Genomic DNA, 24,337 nt, shown 5'->3' on the forward strand with positions numbered 1-24,337 from the left:
TATATTTATCCACGCTTTTAGTTTCACTGTATAACTTAAACACGTCAGGAATTCCCTGAACACTTTAAAACTATTCGTTTGGAAAGACACAGAAAACTGGTCTTACAATTAACAAAGAAACAAGTGAATGAAAACAAATTTCAAAATTTGTATTAACATAATGTTACTCAGCCATTAAGTGTGGTGTTGTAAAGGCACTTAATGATATAGGAATACGGTTGTAACACTTTGTTAGGTGAAAGAAATAAATACAAAGAAAATGATTCTACTAATTTAGAAAAAAAAAGTTGACAAATGCAGAGAAGGCCTGAAAGAGGATGCCCTCAAATGCAGATACCTGCATCGAGAAATTCTAAATGAATTAAAATTTTCCTCATCTAAATTACATGTTTTAATATTTAATACATGTCTACACATAATTATATAAAAATTATCAAACTATTTTATGAAAGCAAAGTTTATTTAGTACCATAGTGAAGATCAAGAGATCACTACTAACTACCTCTCTGGGGTTACCCTCCCAAATTTGTTGAGATGAAATGTTCCATAGGCAGCTTGGTGGAGTGAGGGGTCATGGAAGAACTGCCACCCACTAGCTGCATGATCTAACAAAAGGTTTGACCTCTGGGTACCTACTCATTTCATTTGAAAAATGAGGTTAGCATTGGTGCTTATCCCATGGAATTATCTTATTAAATGAGTTAATGTGCCTAGATACTGTCTGACACACATTAAGTGTTAAGTAAGTGTTTTTAACTATGCAAAAATAGCTACCTATAAGTGCAGGGGGGAGATCTAATGATTTATTTCTGAACTTTAAATATTCAGCTACTGTTATTTCTTCAAACAACACACATATTAAAAAAGACTTTATAAATAACTACTACAAATAGTGTAGGATACATGTCCCCTAATGCATGTGTTCCACATGTATTTTCAAATGATTTAAATGTCATTTTTTTTCCAGCATGACTATGTGACGATGACAAATAAACATTGTCATGCTTGAAATAATATGTGATATTGCATGGACATATATAGGCTGAAAAAGATCCCAGTGTGACTCAGAACAATTATGCTTTCAAAGAAGACTAATTATGACTTAAGGGATGAAAAATATTATAATCTATGCACTTATACAGTTTGTAACTGAATCTAATTATGAATTGTCTTTTCTATGACCTCCTCTTGGTTACATAAAGATAATTATTCCATCTGTGAAAACTTATAAAAATATAATATATTCTGGAAGGCTTTGGAAAGCTAAAACTAAGCTCAACTAAGCCAGCTTCTCACAGAGAAAAACAGATGGCAATTAATATAACGTCTCCATCTTTAGAAAACTGTGAGTGGCTTGGTCAAAATGATTTATCAAAAGACTAATAATTTGCAATGGTCAGGAAGTTCTAAAGCTTGGGGAATAAAGGAAAACTCTCAAAATTATGGTTTCTAAAATGCTACTTAAAAGTAAGGTAAAACATTTATCTTTGTCAATATATTTTTTATATTTTTAAGTATTTTAAGAATTCCAGTTAGTTAACATATACTGTAGTATTGATTACAGGAGTAGAATTTATTTATTTATTTATTTATTTTTTAGTTTTTTTTTTTTAATTAATTTTTATTGGTGTTCAATTTACCAACATACAGAAAAACACCCAGTGCTCATCCCGTCAAGTGTCCACCTCAGTGCCCGTCACCCATTCCCCTCCAACACCCGCCCTCCTCCCCTCCCACCACCCCTAGTTCGTTTCCCCGAGTTAGGAGTCTTTATGTTCTGTCTCCCTTCCTGATATTTCCCAACATTTCTTTTCCCTTCCTTTATATTCCCTTTCACTATTATTCATATTCCCCAAATGAATGAGAACATACACTGTTTGTCCTTCTCCGATTGACTTATTTCACTCAGCATAATACCCTCCAGTTCCATCCACGTTGAAGCAAATAAATTTAGTGATTCATCGCTTACATACAACACATAGTGCACATCCCAACAACTGCCCTCCTAAATGCCCATCCCTCATCTAGCCCATGCACCACCTACCTCCCCTCCAGCAATACTCAGTTTGTTCTTTACTCAAACAAGCACATCTAACTTCTGATATCAAGATCCAAATGTGTGAAGCAAGCAAATTTTATAAAACTTCAGTATGAAACAAATAGTAAAATGCAGCTCTTGGAGCTGTGAGTGGTTAAATTATTACAGGGGAAGTATTTAGGGATTCTTTTCTCTCTTAATTCAAGGAGTTATGTATTTCTAAAAGGAAAAAAAAAGTGGAGGTTTTGAAATGTCTCTTCAAAGTATTCTTTTATCCCATAAGTCCCTTTATAATTACTGTTAGAGCAGTGGCATGGGTGGGTTGGTGACAGGTTATAGACTAACCTCAAAGTCTAATTTTTTTATGTTATAGACACTGCCTCAATATTCATTTAAAAAAAGGGTACTGTATATTTGTGTAAACCTATTTAAAACCTTGTCTACCTACTTAACAAAAGCAAGTATATTAATGCTGGAAAATGATAGGTCGTTGAACTGCTTCAGTTGAAATATCTTGGGAAATATGTCTTGCCTATTATGTTAATTCCCACATTAATGCCTATCTTTATATTTAATTTTATGCAGATATATATTTTTACTTTAATCATTTAATATTATGTTAGCTTTTAATTAAATATTTTTAATCTTCTCATCAGTGCTTAAAAACATTTGCAATTCTAGACATTGAAATTTTGCTTCCCTGGGTCTACTGCCTTGGGCCCAGGCTGTTTATCACTCACTTATGGGTGTTGATGTATCCCAGCACTTGGACTAATCATGGCCCACAGAAAGAGATAACACAAGTAAAAGAATCAATAAATAACATGGAGACAACATTGACAAAACTTGATGGCCAGCTGAAATTCGAGAGACATTGTGTAGGGAATGTCAAAAGTAGGTTTTGAAATACTGAGGTATCTACTGGCAAAACTTATAGGTGAAGATTCTAAGTGGGCACTTGGTGATTCCATACTCAGAATTGTCATTGTTATCATGGTATCTTCCCTTACATCCTGTTGCTCTAAGAAAAGTTTACCTTTAATTCTTAGGATTTCTTAATGCATACCTATTCTCTGGAAGATTAGTAAACTGAAATGGCATGGAGGAGACATAAGAGAGTAATAAAAAGAAGTAACAATTTTTGAACACTGTAGGAGACATACTATTGTTTACCAAAACCTTTCCCACAATTTGGCAGGGTTATGTGATTAGCTTCTTCACCATTTATAAGTAAAAGTGATGGCTATCACTTCAGAACTGAAGCAGTGAAAGGCCTTGTCTTTATCCCTACCTTCTTTTGGCAATCAGATGCTGTAGCTATGAGACAGTAGAGACTCAATCAAGCTTAAGGCACTGGTAATTGTGTGGAACTGAATATTGTACCCCCATAACTCTCATTAAGTATTTGTGGTGTGAAGTTACTGAAAACTGGGTAGTTACTTGGCTACATAGTCTAGTACCCTAATATAACCCCCAACTATATTCCTGGAGCCCTCATAGGTACTTTATGTTTTCTCTTGTTGATTTTCTTTGTAATTCAGTGAGAAACTAATTATTAGCCTCCATTTAAGAAGAGAAGAAAGATCAAAGTGAGCTTATATAAACTAATGAGAAAAAAGGACTCACAAAGGCCAGCTACAGATAATAGCTGGAATAAAGTCTTGTCAGAGTAATAAAAGAGGCAAAAATACCTAACCTGAAAGAATATAAGAAGTCGAATAGGGTCAGAGTTGAGGAGAAATATGATGTGCTCAGGGACAAGTACATTTCCATATTAATTTCAAAAACATTATTCCAGACAACTGCCCAAGTTAAGCCATTTCCAAGGTAACATTTTAAGGGTAAATAGGGTACAAATCTCCATGGCCTGCATAATTCTTCCCTCTAGTTGAACACTGTCTTGATTTTCTTAGGATATTTGCTCCATAGTTTTAGGTACTAAATTAGTTAACCATTTTCTGATTAATTTTATTTATTTATATTTTTTTAAGATTTCATTTATTTATTTTAGAGAGAGAAAGATAGTGCAAGCATGAGCAGGGGAGGAGTAGAGGGAGAAGGAGAGGAAGAGAGAGAAGCAGACTCCCTATTGAGCACAAAGTCCAACTCGGTTTGACCTCACAATCCAGAGATCATGACCTGAGCTGAAATCAAGAGTTAGACACAACCCACCGAGCCACATAGGTGCCCTCCTCAAGAGTTTTAAAGCAAATACTTAAAATATTTCATTATTGAGTTTAATTTTTTTCCTTGTGATTCAAATATTGGCCATTTGTTACATTTTAATGTTGATATTCTAAAGACTAAAGCATAGATACACTTAAATCTCCAATAGTACTAGTAATTATATTTCTTCCTTCTCCTGCTCACTAACCCAACTGTTAAATCCTAATCTCCTGATAATTATCTGACTGACAGATTCAATTCAGCTTATTTAATTCAGGAAAGATAAGTTGAATTATTATGGGTGGACACTTGTATGTTCAGTCCTGTAGATTTCTACTTCCAATTTTAAACTCAGAGCCTATAAGCATATGCTTGAGTTGTATGTCAGAAGAAACTTTGAAAAGTCAAGGGCAGGGGATCCCTGGGTGGCTCAGTGGTTTGGCACCTGTCTTTGGCCTGGGGTGTGATCCTGGAGATCCAGGATCAGGTCCCACGTCAGGCTCCCTGCATGGAGCCTGCTTCTCCCTCTGACTGTTTCTCTCCCTCCCTCTCCCTCTCTCTCTCTCTCTCTCTCTCTCTCTCTCTCTGTGTCTTTCATGAATAAATAAATAAGATCTTAAAAAAAAAAAAAGTCAAAGGCACAGAGATCCAGTGGGAGATAGCCAAGGACTCTCTAATCTCACAACACCAAGTAATAAATAATTATCAATAATTTAAAAGTTCATCATATGCATACATACATACATGCAAAAATTTCAAAAATTTCACTTTTTTCCCAATTTTCAAATGGAAAGACTTTTAGTACACATTAAGTGGGATATTGTGAGCTTTGTCATATATTTTACTAAGCCAAATAAATTATTTTTTATTCCTAGTTTTTAATAAGTTTTTGTTAGGGTGTCTGGGTGGCTCAGTTGGTTAAAGCGTCACACTCTTGATTTCAATTCAGGTCATGATCTCAGGGTCCTCGGATCCAGCCCCATGTTAAGCTCCATGCTCAGCAAAGGAGTCTGCTCGAGGATTCTCTCTCTCCCTCTGGCCCCTCCTCCCACTTACATGCTCTCTCTCTCTCTCTCTTACAAATAAATAAATAAATATTTTTGAAAATGAAGAAAATAGTTTTTGTTTTACGTTTTTTTTTAAATTGAGATTATGAATTGAGATTACCACGTGGTGTCTTTCTTTTCATTTGGTCTGATAAGGTACAGAATAGAGTGAATAGATTCAATAATATTGAGACATTCTTGCATTCCTAGTGTATACACACTGCTTTGTATGTATATAATACATAATAAAAACTTAATATATGAAGTATAATTCATATATTATATAATATCTATAATATATGTTGTAGATAGTATAAATATGTTACATAGAATATAAATTATAAGCTACATAATATAGACTATAAAGCATATGATGATTTCCAGCTAATATCATATGCAAAACTATTCTACTGTTTATTTCCTACAGCATCTTTTTTGACCTTAGGATCTTATATCTACATAAATTGAATTGAGAAATTGTCATGACTTGGGTCACCGTAGTATGCTTTATGAGAGTAGATTTAGTTTTAACTTGATCTTTATCTTTAAAGATAAAGATTTTATCTTTATAATTGTTGAATCTGATTCATTTTTAATTTTTATGACTAGAAGTAATCAAAGTTGCATTACACAAACGAAAAATTTGTCTAAATAAGTAAAACCATTTATTTCAAGACTTACGCACATTGGTGTGTGCATGTGTGTATATGTGATTTCTATACAGGTTGAAGACTAAATTATAATTCATGTAGATGTACCACTGATTGACCGATTAGAATATAATATATATATATCACATTTCTTTTATTATCAGTTTAATTCTAATGAAGTCACAGCTTTCAGATAGTTTAGAACCAATAAGTAATGACTTTCAAAACTAAAATTAACTAAAAAAAATTAGGAAAGTAAAAATTTCAAAGAATGATGAATAAGGTACACTTTCACAATTTCTTTCTTCTTTTTTTAAAAATGTTTATTTATTTATCTCGGAGAGAATGAGAGTGGGGGGAGTGGCAAATGGAGAGGGAGAGAAAATCTCAAGCAGCCTGATGAAGAGCTCAATCCTACAATTTTGAGATCATGAGCTGAGCCAAAATCTAGAGTCACATGCTCAGCTGACTGAGCCACTCAGACACAACTCTTTTGGAGATTTCTTGATCCAGAAATAAATCAAAGCAGTTTGACAAAATCACCAGTTACCATGTATGTAGAATGCAAATTTCCACAATCACAGCAAAATGAAGCATTTCCTCCCAAAACATTGTTTGGATAAACATGAAATCCTATTATTCTCATCACATAAGTGTATCTGGCAAATTGAATTTATATATCACCATAGAAACAAGAAAAAAATATTTTCTTCTTAGCAACAATGCATTTTACCATCCTGAGAATTTATTATAAAATTATTTATTTGGTCTTCAATTTCCATTATGCATATCTTATTTTGTTTTTCAATTGTTAAAAATCTTTTTAGCTACTGCTTACTACAGTAAATAAAGACACAGTTGCACCGTATTTGACATTTTTTGCTGATGTTGTATTAGTAGCTACATAATACTGCGTCAAATATGTCATCTAAATGTTCCTCTCTCCAATTATCAATTGTTTTCAGTACATATTCTTTATAACTCTAATAGCAATAAATGTATTCTACCGTCAAAAGCAATACTTAGTAAGCACCATTGCCAAATGATGTGGAAAATATAATTTTGTATTGAAAACCGCATAATATAAACATGACTTTTTAAAGACCTAAATCTTAGTGAATGGAAAAATTTTAAAGTCATACACTCGATTTTGTGTGTGTGTGTGGAATCAATGCAAAATTTAAAAATGTATGACACAGTACCTGATTCATATGAACTGATTAAAATATTAAAGCATTTTAGCTACCATGCAAACATTATAGTAATAATTATTTTAAAACATGAGCAAACATGACAAAACTATTATTTTGTGCTAGACGTGATTACATTTTCTACTTAAAATTTTTATTATGCATATGGAGAATCCTTTGCTATTTAAGTAAGAGTAAATAATAACTTGGTTGATTCAGTCCCTCAATTTCTGAGAAATGATTTACTTACCTTATTCACATTAGAATTAACTGAAAAGCCAAATAAAATGTAGATTCCATACTCCACAATTCTTATTCACCATTTAGGTGATCATAATGAGCTCCAAAGTGATTCCAGGCAAGTAATCCAAGGATAACACCACTACCAGCCATCATCATCATCATCATCTTGTCTAACATGCATTGGGGGCTTTTTTCTTGATTATTACTATACAAAGAGTATGCCATTTTTAACTGATTCATCTTACAATACTTCTATGGTATATGTTCCATTATTTTTTTTAAAAAAATTTTTTATTTATTTATGATAGTCACAGAGAGAGAGAGAGAGAGAGGCAGAGACACAGGCGGAGGGAGAAGCAGGCTCCATGCACCAGGAGCCTGATGTGGGATTCGATCCCGGGTCTCCAGGATCGCGCCCTGGGCCAAAGGCAGGCGCCAAACCGCTGCGCCACCCAGGGATCCCTGTTCCATTATTTTTGATAAATGCAGAGAATGAGCAAAGAGAAGTTAACTTGATTTGCTTAGTCATGTAAGAATCTGCCAGGCTGGAGTTAAACCCAAGCAGTTTACTTCCTCCAGAACTAGTACCCTTAACTTTGCAGGAACCATTTTCTAGAATATGGATACCATTTTGGAAAAGAAATATATAGGTAGATGCTGGCCAGGGTTTCCAAATGTTCATATTTATTCTCATATGGAAAAAATACTTAGGATGAACTTCAATGTTGTAATGTGTATTTATATGTTAATCATTTACTTCTACAACTTTTATCACCATAAAGATATTTCATAAAAACATACTCAAAATCAAAATACAAGAATATGAGGTAAAATATCAACATAAATAGAATTTTTCATATTTTGCCACAGTTCAGTTGATCGTCCTGGGCACACTCTATGTTACCTATAGGACACTATATGAAGGAGTCACCTATCTGGAGACTTCTTTGCAAGGTGCAGGAGCATAACATAGCCATTTTTATTATTTAATTTCATATCTCCCACCTTAACTGTTTTACTCTCTCTTCAAGAGAACAATTTGCATGGGTTCTTGGACAGACTTTTACTTTATGCCCTGATCTTATGGTAGTAACATTCTGGTTCTTGAATTATACCTGCAATAGATGGTTCTTATAAGTAATACATATTGAGAATAGGAATTAAATCAAATGAACAGTATAATTTTTATCTGGTTCTTTTTCTTAATTATTTTACTTAGTTAAATCTTCATTTAATATTAAATTAATAATTACCATTAAGGAGAATCTGCATAAAATGTAAAGATTTGTGTCTTTATAATATTATAGCGGTATGACACTAGTCAAAGTACTTAAACACTCTCAGATTGAATTTCTCCAACTGCAAAATGGGATAACATACCTAACTTCTAGGTATGCTGTGATAAATCACACAAAAATAACAAGCTGGATGTGGAGCATATTAAATGTTCAATAAAGGTAGTTATTATTATATCATAAAAATGGCATTTATTTAAATATTTCTAACTTCAAATTTCTTTGGAAAATTCTAATTCATCACCTCCTAAAGTGCAGAAGACAATCACTAGTAAGTCCTCACTGTTACAAGAATAAAAAATCAAAGGAATAACTGTCAATATGCATTATGCTTAAATTATTCAGGAAAAAGCTCTTTCTGACTCAAAGCATTTTGGAATGGGAAACATTTCCTAACGATTACAAATGATTTCAGGCTAATACACCCAAGGCTAAAGTGTACAGTTTCTATTATGTGAAATGCCAGGATCTGGTAGGAGACAGGAGTAGAAATGTGCATAATAGGTCACAGGACCTAAGACACTTCAGAGATATCAGAAAGATAAAACCATTATAAGTCCATTGTCACTTCTAAATATAGAAAAGTTAATCTCTATCATCTTGTAACTTGAAGTTCTCTCTACTTACCTGTCTACCTTTCAACTTCATTAAATAGAGAAATATATAGCCTCAAGACAAAAACCGTAATGATATTTGAGGATCCTTAAATCAATCACCTTGGTCATTGCCAGAAAAATATCTATGAAGTCTGAAAGTATTCAGTCTCTATTCCCCACTCATACAAAAAGACTTCCCAACAATTTTTACGTTACTTATTGTGGTTCCTTTGGGGGAAATACTCCAGTTGAAAGAAAAGGTCCAAGTCAAATACAAAGCATAAAAATATAACTGAAAATAAGCAGAAACAAATGCCAGGTTGAGAACAACAACAACAACAAATAGAAAGAAATAAAGGAAAAAAGAAAGAAAACCAAAAGTTCCTTAGATAAATAAAAGATACTTCCTCAATGAAAGAATTATAGCTTGAAAGAGTATTTAGAGAACAGGAATTGTAATTCCTGGCTACTTTTTAAAGGTGTGTGTATGAGGAAATTTTGAAAGGTAACTTTGAAGAAAAATCTTTAATAGAAGAAACAAGGCATAGGTAGAAAAAATATGATAAAAATGATTACTAGGACTAATTCAAAAGGCACAACATAAAAAAACTCAAAGCTATGGAAAGGAAATATTATAACAGAATAAACGTCCATTCACTCTCTCCACAGTTTCTCATCCAATTTATGGAAAATGCAACCTGGCTTTTCCCCCCAATAGTAAAATTCAACCCATCCATCCAGGTCAAGAGGGCTCCCCTTTATTTCTTTAACAAAATTCAATAAAATATTTTCTTTCCTTTTTGAAATCAACTTTATAGTGGCATAGCACACTGTTACCTTCATCATAACTGCACTCCCTTTTTAAAACTTCTCTCTTTTTTGGCTTGGAAAGCTCTACACACTTTCAATTCCTCTTTCACCTCAAGAATCTCTATTTCATCTTATTGTTCTCTTCCTTAAATACTAGAGTTCCATTCTTCAGAATACTTTGCCCATTCTATATGTGTGATAATATCTGCAGATTTTATGTCTACAATTAATCTCTATATGCTAAAATATCGCAAAAGAGTCTCAACAGTTCATATTTATCTCTTTCTTTAATTATAGACCTACTTTCCAAAAGGCATTTCAAAGTTCATACCCCAGAAATAAACCATTATCTTTTATTGTTCATTCCTGTTCATCATTATGTTTTTTTCTCTCACTGAATGAAACCAGTATCCTCTCAAAAACTGACACTTGAATAAGGAATCCCCTTTCAACATTCTCTTTATTTTACCCTCTGTACATATTCAAGCTTTATCTATGGTCAATTCTATCTCTTAGTCTCACAAATATATGCACTCACTTCCTATAACCTCCAAGTTCTTAATCCATGACTTCTTCTCATGAATTGTTTCCCATACCAGCAAGATAAACTGAATGATATTTTGAATTAGAAAATATGTTTCAGGAGCATTAAAGATCTCACACCATTTTATCTACTGAATTCATGTCTGAAATTTTATACTAAAGAAATAAATTGGAATTTAGAAAATTTGGTGCAAAAATGTTGTCTACCAATGTATTATTTATCACATAAAAATATAAACTAATAGTTGAAGCTATTTAATTTTTGACATACTCAAATGTTTAAAGAGACTAGACAGAATTATGACAATGAGAATTGTATAGTAGAAAGATTTAGTCGTTGACAACACTCATGGTATCGGGAAAGGAGAGTTCCATAATGAGTGTATCTAATTTTTAAAAAAATCAGTGTTAAAAAATGAACATGAAAATAGTTATCGTTCTTAACTTGTCTTGAAAAAAGGCCATACCAATATTGTTAAGTAATTTACCTATAAGCAAAACTAACATGCCCTAAGTGCCCAGATTTGTTTTTTTATACTATTTGTCAATTAAAAAGAAAACAAACAAAAAGTAGTACATCTTGCTGAATAGCTAAAGAGAAGTTTTAGGAGGGATTGAAGCAGAAGACAGTGGGTTGAAGAGTGATTAGAGCCTAGAACTGATGAGTTCGAAGAATAGATGAGTCATTCAAAGTAAATTTCAACAGAGGAAAAGCAGAGATCTCTTCACTGGGCAGTTTGGATTTAAGGAAAAATGTTTTAAGATAGAAATGCAGTTTTTGAGACTCTGTTGGACAATCAAATGAGCAATAAGAAGCAAAGATGTTGCAAAGAAGAAAATAGACCAAGCACCAAAGTATACAAATTCTGTTCATTGTGATGAATCAATAGCAATAATATAATCATTTCCTTACACTTCACTATGACTTGAAAATTAAAAAAATAAATTCAAGAAATTTCACATTTTTAATCTCTTAGATTGTTTCATGTGTTAGGATGATACTCAAATCAATTTCAAAACTGAAAAAAAATGAATTGGTAAGGAGTTTAATTTAGTATTTCAATAGTTATCCACAAAAAGTTTGGAGTAGAATTATAATAAATTTTGGATCATAATATGGATTGTATGTTTCAAAGGACAGGTTTTAAAAAATAAATGAAAATATATAATTATTTTGGAGCAAAATATTTTTGCACAAACACCTCTGTGAAAAAGGAATTGAATTTCAAATTGTATAATAAAAGAACTCAATGCTTTCTTAGTTTTTTTATATAAAACATACAAATAAAAAATTCTAGGGATACCTGGGTGGTTTAGTGGTTGTGCATCTGCCCTTGGCTCAGGGCATGATCCCAGGATCCTGGGGATCCAGTCCCTCATCAACCCCGCCATGGAGAGCCTGCTTCTCCCTCTGCCTTTGTCTCTGCCTCTTTACCTGTGTCCTTCATGAATAAATAAATCTTAAAAAAATCTATATCATTTGTTTTATGTTTTTGCTTTCTGAATGTAAGTTAAAATAACTTAGTAGACTACAATTATTTTTGACGAGTTCACATTTTTAAAGTTAATCTTGTTGAGTTTATTTAGACTTTATGGTCATGAGAATACAATTTGAAGACAAAATTTCAAACTAGATGGACTAGTTTAGTAGAATATTTGATCAACTATTTTACATTCTGAGGATATCATTTTATGATTGTATGCTATTAGCTGTGTAAAAAGAATGGCCAAGTAATGTACTTTAGTAAATATAATATTGAAAACATCTCAAGAGGGAGATTTTTTTTTAAATCCCTTTAGCATGAATGGCATGCTTACAGAGTTGATAAACTCCTACTCCCTAATTCTCAAAATAAGAGATTGGGTATATCACTTTAATTCTAAATAAAATGTATATAGGAAAATTTAGAAGAGATACATATGTAAATCTAGAAAAAAAGTGTATCTCCAAGAGATGGGATGGGTTTAAAATACATATACATTTCAGGAAGAAAAATCAGCATGAATATAATTAATCTGAGATATGAATGGATTTAAAAAGCGTGATGAAATAGATTCTTTAAATTTTTGATTCCTTTGTAATTGATGCCAGAGAAGATAGACAAGTTTCCTTTCAGATAAATGTAAAAGCATTCAGTACAATCTGATGAATGAATGAATTGACTTTTGACTGACAAGATGTCTTTTTTCCCTGAAACTTATATTATGTGGACTATGAGTCACTCAATTTAATGTGTAAAAAGAGTTAACATGTTCTGTGAAGAGATGATGTTCTTACATGAAATAATCCCTCATTATATTTTTTAATCCAGCAACCCTAACATCATTTTGTTTCTTAATATGTAGAAAGCAGCTAATTAATAATTTACTAAAATTTGGGTACTTAGCTCACATATATACAGTGTTAAAAGTGCATTGTTTGTTTCTATTTCCCTATAATTCAAATGCTCGATGATAATACAAAGTCACATAATTTCATAGAAATTATAGTTATGATTTAAGAGCTGCATGTTTTTAACATTGGTTTAATACACATACACATACAATGACAACATTGCTCCATATCTTTAAAATAGTTTAAATTTAAATTCTATATAAGTAACTTTATATATGTATCATCCACTACATAAAATGTCATACAACAGAAGAAACAACAGGTGTTGACGAGGATGTGGAGAAAGGGGAACCCTCTTGCACTGTTGTGGGAATACAAACTGGTACAGCCACTCTGGAAAACAGTGTGGAGGTTCCTCAAAAAATGAAAAATAGAACTACCCTACAATCCAACAACTGCCCAGTATGTATTTACCCAAAGAATTAAAAATACTAATTCAAGGGGATGTATGCTTCCCAATGTTTATAGCAGCATTATTTACAATAACCAAAAGATGCACAAAACCACATGTCCATTGACTGATGAATGGATAAAGAGGATGTGATACACACACACACACACAGACACACACACAAATATTACTGAGCCATAAAAAAAGAATGAAATCTTGCCATTTGCAACAATGTGGATGGAGCTAGAGAATATTAGGCTGAGTGAAATAAGTCAAAGAAAGACAAGTAACATTTGATTTCACTCATATGTGGTTTTGTTAAGAAAGAAAACAAACAAAGAGAAAAAGAGAGAGAAAGAGGCAAACCAAGAAACAGATTCTTAACTACAGAGAATAAATTGATGGTTACAAAGGAGAGGTGTGTGTGGAGATGGGTTAAATAGGTGATGGGGATTAAGGAATGCATTTGTGATTAGCATTTATGGAAGTGTTAAATTATTATATTATATACCTGAAATTAATATAACACTAAATGTTAACTAAATGTAATTAAAATAAAAATGTTAAAAAATTAAAAATAAGAATATGAGGGGCAAGAAATAATAAAATGGCATGGAGTTTTAACAAATAATTAGTGTGGTCTTAAAATTATTATATAATAAAAAACAAAATTTATATATATATTTGAAATCTGTCCATAAACAAATACAGACACACACATATGTGTGTGCATGCAAACACATATACCCATTTTTAATAGCCTTTATGAAGGTATTTTTAATGGCTATATGTTATTTTATTAAGATATAGAGCATGTATGTTATTCAATCATTTATAATTATTTTTGTTCCAGATATTCTTCTTTATGTACTTTTAGATTATTTAAATACGATAAAGTTCCAGAAAAGAGGCTTACTGGGTCAAAAATTTGGCACTTTTTTGTTTGTTTGTTTTAAGGAGTAGGAGTAGAATTCAGTGATTCATCGTTTACATACAACACCCAGAGCTCATCACAACAAGTCACTCTTTAATACCCATCACCCATCTAGTCCATCCTCCACCCACCTCTTTCCATTTACCACTCGGTTTGTTCTGTTAGTGAGAGTCTCTTAGGGTTTGCCTCCCCCTCTCTTTTTCTTTTCTACCCACCTTGCTCTACAGTCATCTTTTGTTTCTTAAATTCCACATGTGAGTGAAATCATATGGTATTTGTCTTTCTCTGACTGACTTTGTCAGAGTATCATACCCTCTAGTTCTACCCACGTCATTGAAAATAGCAAGATTTCATTCTTTTTGATGGCTGAGTAATATTGTATTGTCATACATGCTCATTTATTACTAACCAATCATTTTGAGTCAAATCCTGATAGGCCTATAGAATTGGTATATTCTATAGACATTGGATAAAAGAGAGGAAATAACCAAAGAAACACCAATGTCTTATATAGACACAAAGGCAACAACCTTATTTAGAAGGAGACATATATCCACCTGAAAAGTGATGCTATGGCCTTTATTTTTCACCAGTATCATAGGTAAATATAGGTTATATTTTGCTTTACAATTCAAAAGCACTTTCAAGCATTGTCATGAAGTACTTCAATAACAAACTGCAATATCATTAAAAAGTTTTTAGAAAGATGCATCGATATCCTGCTTTCTTTATCTTTTTTAATGTTCTAGTTACATTTTATGTTTCTCTCTGCATTTAGTAGAATTCTCTGTTTATCAAAAAATGTCATAGAATCTTCACTAGAGATTTAAAAAGTCTCTGCTTGAGACGAAAAAAATAAAATAAGTGGCAAACTTTTGGAACTTTTGGAAACAATGTAGCTATAGTACAATTTAAAGACAGAAAAAATGGTGGCATTTTTCTTTTCTATGATTTATGTATAATTTGTTCATTTCCACAGAAATGACAATTCTAAATTTTGCACATAGAGAAAATTACCTAGGTTATTTTAAGCAGTAATTGATTGCCAAAATCATTCCCACTTTAATATACTACCCTACAAATTTACAAAGTTCATTTATCATGTAAGTTCTTAGAATGAACAAATAAAACGTGGATATGCTGATCCTGTATGTTGATACGTTACTGTCCAATACTAACATTTCAAACCTGACTAGGTATGTCAAAGCAAAATCTCTGACTACTATATGCTTTCCTTTAATTTTATAACATTCTTTGATGATTCTGAATGTCTTATTGAGTAATTAGTGCAATGAATTTCTGACAAAAACATTCCTGCTTTACTAATTCTAAAGTGGTTTTTAAAGTGAGACATGAATGCTCTTACTGGATCATATCAGAATTTTCAAGACAGAATGCATCATTTCAAAAGGAAACTGATTTGTTGTAAGTTATAAAAAGGTAGTTTTAGAGCATTTTAGGTGGATTTTTTTCTAGTGAGTGGTGATGAGAGTTGAAAACTAACGGCATAAGTTTTTTTAAAAAGTGTCAAACATCTTTCTGGTGACTTTAGCAAAAGTCACTCATTTCTCAAAGCCGAGAGCTGTCAAAATCAATGCTAGAAAGGAAGGATTCATGTGGGGTTATTAAGTTTCATGTTTGTTTATTTTTCATCCTCAATCGGTTATGCCAAAGCAAAGATACAGGTATTGGAAGATCATAAATAAAAAAAAAAAAAAAGGAAGATCGTAAATATTAGAGGGAATTGTCATGATACAAAATATAAAAGTTCCATTTTCTCATATTTATTATCATGGTTCTCAGTAGCAATAAATCCCAATCGAAAGAAAGGTATATGAAAAGACCAATATATACTTTTAAATCATGTGATACATATATTTCTATTATATTACTACTCAATAACATGTTAAATACCACTCTGTAACACTTTGAATATAATAATATTTAAAGGGTTCGTGTTAAGAGCATGTGTGTCAAAAAATTCAATATTAGTTTTTTTAAAAGATTTTATTTATTCATGAGAGACAAAGAGAGAGTGGCAGAGACATAGGCAGAGAGGGATGCAGGCTCCCTGCGGGGAGCCTGATGCAAGACTCAAACCCAGGACCCTGGGATCATGACCTGAGCCGAAGGCAGACACTCAAACACTAAGCCACCCAGGTGTCCCTCAATATCAATTTATATTTACTTATCTGTTATCATTCATCAAATTATACATATCTTGATTATGGCAAATTCCTGGAGGATGGGTCTGATTTCTTAAGTATGAATGGGAAGCATTTGTGCAAATCATTCTCAAGCATCTTACTTTATGATAATTTAATTGAACTAATTTTTTAAAAAGTTCCCAGGGAAAAGCACATTATAAAGATTCCAAAGGGGAAAACAAACCAAAACAAAACATATAAATAGATAACATATCCTTTAACACTTCTACAGTTTGTGTGTGAAATAGAAACAGAGAGAGAGAGAGAGAGAGAAAGAAAGGTAGAGAGAAAGTGGGTTTAAGCATAAAAGTATAAGTATAAATATTTCAATATTTTATTGGGGCACAAATAAAGAATTACTAAAATTGAGAACTGAAAATACAGATATAATTTACATAATAATATAAGACATTTCAGTCATTGTTATAAAACCTCAGTAAAGGGGTACCTGGGTAGCTCAGTGGTTGAGCGTCTGCTTTCGGCTTAGGATGTGACCCCAGAGTTCTGGGATCGAGTCCCACACAGGCTCCCCACAGGGAGCCTGCTTCTCCCTCTGCCTATGTCTCTGCCTCTCTCTTGCATCTTTCGTGAATAAATATAATCTTAAAAAAAAAAAAACCTGGGTAAAGCAGAAAACACATTTAAGTAGAATAAGTCATCTAGAGGTGATTTCTAGATCTCATAAACTGATTATTTTGTAAAAATTGAATAATTTTAGATTTTTCATTTTGTAATGTTTATTCTTTTTTGGGAATATGCTTATTGGTTACACAATTGGTAAACAGAAATGTCCACATTATATTAAAATTTAAATACTTTCAAATTAAAAATTATAGTGTGTGATACTTAAACATCTAGAGTATTTAGAATTTGGAATAAAGGATATTATATGAATGTATATTACCACATTACTTGATATTGCAAATTTATCCAAAATATAAATATATTACTAAATTTGTAAATATTTTACATAAACAATGTCTTCTCTATAGATATATTAGTTCAAAAATGAATTCCTAGTTCTAAAATATGAATTTATATAAAGAAAACATTTGCCATTCTACTTAGAAATTTTTGTTGCTAACTTCATGTGTTTTTTTATATGCTAGTTACAGATTTACTAAATCTTTTTGGAAAATTTACATGGAATATTTTATTAAAATTAGTAATCCTATTAAACTTACTTGTAATAAATTGAAACTGAAACAATATTAAATATCTTTCACAATTTGCATTTCCTTAATTTACACTTTTGTGTCTTTCATATTTTGTGTGTCTGATGAATTAGCTTTTTTATTACATGTGATGGATATAATTTATTGCAAATTAATATGTGAACATGTTTTAATATGTATTTGTCTATATTGATAAAATGCTCAAAGGTTTACTATTATTATTGTTATTATTATATTCTTAATTACTTAAGCTCTTTTGCTTTACTATTTTTCTAAATTCAATAAAATGTTTGATAGTCAAAACAACTGACAAAGAGGAAGAAAATAAAATAATTATATCAACTTTGAGAATCGATTGTCCTTCAAAGAACATTTAGCTTTCTTCAGATATGCAGAAAGCCCCACATTGAATATTATTTCCCAAGAAGTAAATAATTAATGGCATTAAAAATATTTACTCTATGTTTTTCACACATTTTAAGGTGACTTTATTGTTCAGAGCAGCCGATAGTACAGAGATCAATACACAGTAAGTCAAAAATCAAAATCCTAGAGAAAGAAAAAGAAACAGTAGTGATACAGCCTTCTCAAGAAATTTAGTGTTTAAATATTCTGGATATGAGAAACTTTTTCTTTTCTTCCATCTGAATCGTAGATATGGCAAGTTTTTCTCACAAATATTTGTTTTAGAGATAGTTTAATATACACATTGTGAGTTTAAATTTTTTAGAATTTTTTTCCCTTATACGCACAAACTGTGTGCTTCTCAAGTACTTTTTGGCCCTATATTCATTGAGGTAATTTATATATTTAAATAGGCCTAATTATCCCATTCTTACCTGTGTATCTTCAAGTTCTAGGAGTTCTGCAAAAATTGAAATTCAAAATTCATGATAAACACATGAGGAAGAGTAGTAGAGAGGGTTCTTATTTTGCCTCACAGACTCCTCATCAAAGCTGACATGTGTCACACTGCTCTGAGTTACAGAGGCTTGTACTTTTAGTACCAGACCACCAGTATGTCACTGCTTACAGAATGCTATTTTGGGTCCTCTGAGTACAGCCATGAACACTGAGCCTTTTGTGTAAAATATCATAAGGGCACTCTGATGTCCGTTCATAGGCTGGGATTAAAATGCAGAGAGCTCCAGCAAGTGGGATGAGTGGCTTTTTTTTTTTTTTTTTCTCCTTTTCCCTAACAACAAGCAAAAGGAAAATAAAGTACTTATTGGCTTGAGGTGATAAGGAGGGAATTCAACTTCTGTAAGAGAATCCTACAAGTGAAAAGGACATGCCCTCTACTTGGGGATTAGCTGATGAAACAAATGATCAATTTAAAACAGACACAAAAGTTACTAAAAAGAGAAGAGCTTTTCCACTCTGCATCTATGCCTTCTGGCTGCTGTTTAATTCAGTCTTTCTGCTCAGGAATCAAGGAAAATACAGAAAGAGAGGGCAATGTCTAGATGAAAATCCTTTTCTTTTCCTTGGCTTATTTATTATCTAAATAGACACATTTTATTAAATTTTTATAAAATTAAACTATATAATTTATTAAATTTTAATCAAATTTGTCATTAAATTATGTTATAATTTTGTTATTTGTAATGATACATAATAGTAAGCTATCTGCTGATTACCAAAGCTGTTTTTAGTTAAAATTATTTTTGTATCAAATCAGAGAGGTTCAGATACATGAACGGTACCTAACATAAAACAGTGCTACATCCATGATTATGTCTCAAAAACTCAATATTTTTAAGGTTTACATATGCAATTATTGTGATGAGACAACCACAGATTCCAGAAGGATACTTGCATTCTACAGTATTGGGATCGTATACATATTCATTGTTTTTATCATAACAAGGGAAGGATAGGAGGAAAGAGTTTATAACTAATGCCAGTGGTAATTAATTTGATAATGTGATGTCTACTTTGCTTACCTCATATTTAAGTTCACAAAAATAAAATTTTATTAATTATCATTTGTTAAATAAATGTTAGCTGCCTCTGTAATGTGAGTCAAAACCAAAAATAAGCTTTTTACCTCAAGCATTTTTTAAAAATTGTGTTAAGAACACTTAACATGAGATCTACCCTCTTAAATTTTAAAGTACATAACACAGTATACTAAACTATAGACAAGATGTTGTGCAGCCAATCTCTAGAATGTATTTATTTTACATAGTGACTTTATACCCATTGAGCAACTCCCCATATCTCCCTGCCCACGCCCTGTCAACCACTATTCTACTCTCTGCTTCTATGAGTCTGACAACTTTAGAAACTTCATATAAGTGGGATCATGCAGTTTTTATCCTTCTGTGAATGACTTCTATCATTTGCATAATGTCCTCTAGTTTCACCCATGTTCTAGTGTTTATGTACAAATCTAACCTTTTATGGATATTGTTTCCTGTCTTGATATCACTTGAAGTTCTGCTTTGGGTTGCAACTATACTTTTTCAACCTGAGAGTAGTATGTTCATCACAATCCAAGGCTTATGATATGGCGTAAGTGTGCAAGTGCAAGTCAGCATTTGCTATGCTGATTGCTGTATCGGTAAATGGATAATCACTATGGCAGAAGTTACACTGAAACAGGATTAAATTTTCTGAAGAATGTAGGGTTTGGAACTACATGTTTTCAAATGGAATACCATTGACATAGATTTGCAATTTTCTTAAGTGGAAGATATATCATAAAACACTTACGCAAAGTGACCAACTAGATTTGGTTTTAATATAGACACAAAGTATTTTAGTTTTTTGGTTTTGTTTTTTTCATTTTTTGAGGAGGGAGAGAACAGGAACTGGAGGGAGGGGCAGCAAGAGAAGGAAAGAGAGAATTAGACACAAAGTTCTTTAAATTACTTAAGAAATGTTTGTCCTCCCTGGAGGGTAGGAAGGATTAACATCAGATTAGCTGGAATCGAGTAGTCTCTATATCTATGCCACAACCAAGAATGTATACCGCCTGGACTGATGGGACTAGTCACCATAAAAACTCAGGGATTACCAGAAGTGCATTTTTCTTATATCAGGAAGAAAAGTACATGAAATCTTTCCCACATGTAGAAAGAGTAAGAAATTGTGAATACTGAATGGAACATGACAGTATAAGGACGGAAAGTCTCTGAATTAAGTGCATCATTACCCATATGAGAGTCAAAGCCATTACACTTGGATTACTGGAGCTCTCCACACCACAGCATAAGCATGAGGAAGGGGTGGATAATGCCTGAGACATTGATCCTGTTTCATATATAGAGAAACATTCTGAGAAATTTATAGAAACCTTCTGGTAAAAAATTAACAGCTTTCCCATGTAATCTGAGTAGAGTCTACAAATGCCTTCTGCCAGCAGGCTGAGAAACAGCGCGTGATGTTCCAGATGCTGTTAGCCAGGACTGCATTGAGTTAATCTAAATAAAAATCTGAATTAAAATGTTTCAACTCATCAACGTTCTAAAGAGCCACTCATTGATTTATTGATTACTTTTCTCTTTTTTTTTCTGATTTCTTTTTCTAAACCAAATAATTAAGTAATGTAAATCTATTGACTAAGTAAAGAATAGATCAGCTAATGAAGCTGAGATCTAACAGTTAGAGAGAAGATGAAAATCACGTTATTCAAATTCTGACCTGCCCCTAGAAGATGAACCAGATCTATTTACTTCACAACATACTCTATTCAGGTTCCTCCAATTAGATAGGTAGGCTTAGTCCAATCAGCTGTGGTCAAGATGGTAGCAATTAAAGTCTACATCACCATCACCACCATCTTGGGGCATACCATTTCTCAAATTAAATTTTATTCATGATGGTTTTGGAAAAAAAAAAAAAAACTCAGGATACGTGAAGATAGAAAAAATTTGAAAATGTCCAAAAGGGGTTAAATAGTAAAGAAATATGACACATACATAGAAAAGATAAAGTAGACTAAGGGTTAGTTGACTTGGTGACTTCACACTATTAGTTTTCCAGGTTTGTTTGCTCTCTTCTTACACTTCAGAGTAATCTTTTCCCAAGAGTCCCTAAGACACTCAGCTTTTGTCCTATTGACTAAAATAATTATTTGTCCTCATATCTGAACAAATTATGCCAAAGAGAAATGCTGAGAACCATTAAGTCACTCCCACACTTGGTAGTAAGAACTACTTGGATGAGAAACAGGGTAATTTCCCCCAATGAGGGTGGGGTAATTGGCAACCAATGGTATTCACTATAGACCTGTGTGTAAAAAGTTGAAAATAAAAACAATAACTTCTGCTACGTATGATTTATAGATGTTATTCTTTACTAATAGTCTAATCTGCTATACTTCCCTTCTCGTTTGAAGAGTGGGCATATATCACAATGATAAATGGGAGAAACTAAAATAATGATTAAAACAACATAAAGACACTAGCTAATCCATATACTTCAAACAATAACAATTTTTTTTTTTTTGTCAAACTCAGTAAAACTTGGCTCCTGGTAAAGAAACATTTTTTTTTTTAATGTGGTAACATGTTGTAGTGCCTTAGAAGATTTATCCTTTAAATTATAGTTGCAGCAGCCCTTACTTTGATATAATTAAAATTTATCTGTTCATATGTATCCATATTTTCTTATTTTTCTTTTGTTTTCTGTTTTGTTTTGTTACTGTTTTCTTCTGTGAGCAGACATTGCTTTGGAGTTCTGCATCCAAGGAGTAATTTTGTTTGATTAAACTATAACATAAATCGAAACATAGAGAAAATTGGCAAATGAATAAATACATAAATAACAAAGGTTCCCATTCTATAAAAAAACATACTTAGTTGGGACTACATCAACAACCTAAAATATGGACATATAATCCCAGAAATGTAGAATCATCACCTCTGATTCCTAGCTCTATGTCTCTCTATTAGTTAATCATCTATTATTTTTACTTTTGCAAGATATTGTGTTAAGGTTATAGTTGCACAAAGGCAAATAAGACTCTGACCAAATCATTTCTTGAAAAAAAAAAGCACAAATAATTTTTAACGCATCAGGCAGGAGTAAACCAAAACGAAAACCTGATAGAAGCACATGGGAAAACAGGGAATATCAAGCTTCACTGAAAACGTGATGAAATGTGAAATATGCGGTATTTTGTCAAGAGCTGATTATGGAGAATTTTAGAAAATAACAGCCTGTTTGCAGACTAAGTTTTTTTTTTTAATTTTTATTTATTTATGATAGTCATACACACACACAGAGAGAGAGAGAGAGAGAGAGAGGCAGAGACACAGGCAGAGGGAGAAGCAGGCTCCATGCACCGGGAGCCCGACGTGGGATTCGATCCCAGGTCTCCAGGATCGCGCCCTGGGCCAAAGGCAGGCGCTAAACCGCTGCGCCACCCAGGGATCCCTGCAGACTAAGTTTTACTATACAACTAGACATCCTTGTATTGCTATAAAGTTCCTTGAAAAATAATAGAATCTCTAAGATATTTCAGCAATTTATGAAAGGTTTTGCATGTATCTATGAAAAGAAACATCCTGCTTAAATGATATATATTTAAATTAGGCACACATGGGTGGCTCAGTTGGATTAAGTGGCCAACTCTGATTTTGGCTCAGGTCATGACCTCAAGATCCTGGGATTGAGCCTAAACTGGGCTCACCACTCAGTGGGGAGTCTACTTGAGGATTCTCTCTCCTTCTCCCTCCTGCCCCTATCCCTGCTTATGCATGCATGAATGCAAGTGCTCTCTTTCTCTCTCCATAAAGTAAATAAATAAATCTTAAATAATTAATGTAACTAGTCATTGGAAATTAATATTATTTTAATATTAAACAACACACTTTCTTCACATCACAATCTATAAACTAAGGAGCCATGTGCTAAATCTGCTCAGCCTTCTGGTTTCATTAAAAACAAACAAACACAAAAAAAAGTTTTATTGGAATAGAGCCATTCTCATTTGTTTACAAATTGTTCAAATTGTCTGTGGCTGCTTTCATTCTACAATAGCAGAGTTGAGTATTTGCAACAGAGATTCTTGACCTACAAAACCTAAAATATTTACTATGTAGTCATTTACAGGAAGAGTTTACCAACTCTTGCTTTATATTCATGTGATACAGTGACTTCAAATGTTTACACTGTGTTTACTTTAAAATTAAATTATGTATACTTGATCAATAAATATATTTATAAATACACATAAATATATAAAATTCTATGTAGTAGCAATAATTTTATTTTGTCACTGAGTTAATGAATTAATATGGTGGAATAAAACAGTTTTTAAAAATATCTTAAATATATTCTATGTAGTTAAAATATATGTGTATATTATATACACATATATAAATATTGCAGTGTAGGATGTCAAGGCATTTTCTTGGAACTAATACCCTCAGAATGAGTCTCTGCATATTTTTCCATAAAGCATATTCATCAGTGTCTGTTTTCCAGTTTGTATCTTAAGAACAAAGAGAGAATTTACAGAAAATGTGGAGACATAGAGGTGCAAAATCCTTTTTATAATAGACTGTTTTTTTAGAGTTGCTTTCTGTTCAAAGCAAAATTGAACATACAGAGAGTTCCCATATTTCTCTGGTTCCCCACACATGCACAGTCTTTCCCATTATCAACATCCCTCTCCAGAATGGTACAGGAGTTATAATCAATGAAA

At 32.3% G+C, this 24,337-nt stretch overlaps 1 protein-coding gene across 8 annotated transcripts in view; it reads right to left on the reverse strand.

Annotated features, from left to right (window-relative positions):
- CDH19 (cadherin 19) overlaps positions 1 to 18,669 on the reverse strand; it is a 94,999-nt gene extending 76,330 nt beyond the window's left edge. For 6 of the 8 annotated variants that reach the window (XM_041739790.1, XM_041739792.1, XM_041739787.1 and 3 more), the window contains exon 1: positions 18,519 to 18,669. The gene's annotated coding sequence lies outside the window, so the exon portion shown is untranslated. The remainder of the gene's footprint in view (positions 1 to 18,518) is intronic. The other 2 variants (XM_041739791.1, XM_041739788.1) reach the window with 2 other exon arrangements.
- Positions 18,670 to 24,337: the final 5,668 nt, after the last annotated feature.

This window comes from Vulpes lagopus, chromosome 24, assembly GCF_018345385.1.
Source record: "Vulpes lagopus strain Blue_001 chromosome 24, ASM1834538v1, whole genome shotgun sequence".
Classification (NCBI taxonomy): domain Eukaryota; kingdom Metazoa; phylum Chordata; class Mammalia; order Carnivora; family Canidae; genus Vulpes; species Vulpes lagopus.